Source organism: Pristiophorus japonicus, chromosome 23, assembly GCF_044704955.1.
Source record: "Pristiophorus japonicus isolate sPriJap1 chromosome 23, sPriJap1.hap1, whole genome shotgun sequence".
Lineage (NCBI taxonomy): Eukaryota > Metazoa > Chordata > Chondrichthyes > Pristiophoridae > Pristiophorus > Pristiophorus japonicus.
The window spans coordinates 8,167,443-8,168,694 of NC_091999.1; positions in this window are offsets into that span (position 1 = coordinate 8,167,443).

A 1,252-nucleotide genomic window follows, 5' to 3' on the forward strand; every position below is an offset into this window, starting at 1 on the left:
GGGGGTAATGTGCTGACGTGGATAGAGAACTGGTTGGCAGACAGGAAGCAGAGAGTCGGGATAAACGGGTCCTTTTCAGAATGGCAGGCAGTGACTAGTGGGGTGCCGCAGGGTTCAGTGCTGGGACCCCAGCTATTTACAATATACATTAATGATTTAGATGAAGGAATTGAATGTAATATCTCCAGGTTTACAGATGACACTAAGCTGGGTGGCGGTGTGAGCTGTGAGGAGGATGCTAAGAGGCTGCAGGGTGACTTGGACAGGTTAGGTGAGTGGGAAAATGCATGGCAGATGCAGTATAATGTGGATAAATGTGAGGTTATCCAATTTGGGGGCAAAAACACAAAGGCAGAATATTATCTGAATGGTGACAGATTAGGAAAAGGGGAGGTGCAACGAGACCTGGGTGTCATGGTACATCAGTCATTGAAAGTTGGCATGCAGGTACAGCAGGCGGTGAAGAAGGCAAATGGTATGTTGGCCTTCATAGCGAGAGGATTTGAGTATAGGAGCAGGGAGGTCTTACTGCAGTTGTACAGGGCCTTAGTGAGGCCTCACCTGGAATATTGTGTTCAGTTTTGGTCTCCTAATCTGAGGAAGGACGTTCTTGCTATTGAGGGAGTGCAGCGAAGGTTCACCAGACTGATTCCCGGGATGGCAGGACTGACATATGAGGAGAGACTGGATCGACTGGGCCTGTATTCACTGGAGTTTAGAGGGATGAGAGGCGATCTCATAGAAACATATAAAATTCTGACGGGACGGGACAGGTTAGATGCGGGAAGAATGTTCCCGATGTTGGGGAAGTCCAGAACCAGGGGACACAGTCTAAGGATAAGGGGTAAGCCATTTAGGACCGAGATGAGGAGAAACTTCTTCACTCAGAGAATTGTTAACCTGTGGAATTCTCTACCACAGAGAGTTGTTGATGCCAGTTCGTTAGATATATTCAAGAGGGAGTTAGATATGGCCCTTACGGCTAAAGGGATCAAGGGGTATGGAGAGAAAGCAGGAAAGGGGTACTGAGGGAATGATCAGCCATGATCTTATTGAATGGCGGTGCAGGCTCGAAGGGCCGAATGGCCTGCTCCTGCACCTATTGTCTATGTTTCTATGTTGAGCCCCCCCCATCGTCAGCCTTTCCCTCCCTCTCCCTCCCTCTGCCTTCTCCACTCGCTCCCTCCCTTCAGCCCTCCCCACTCCCTCAGACTTCACTGACCCCTCACTCCCCCCCCCGGTTGTCACGGTG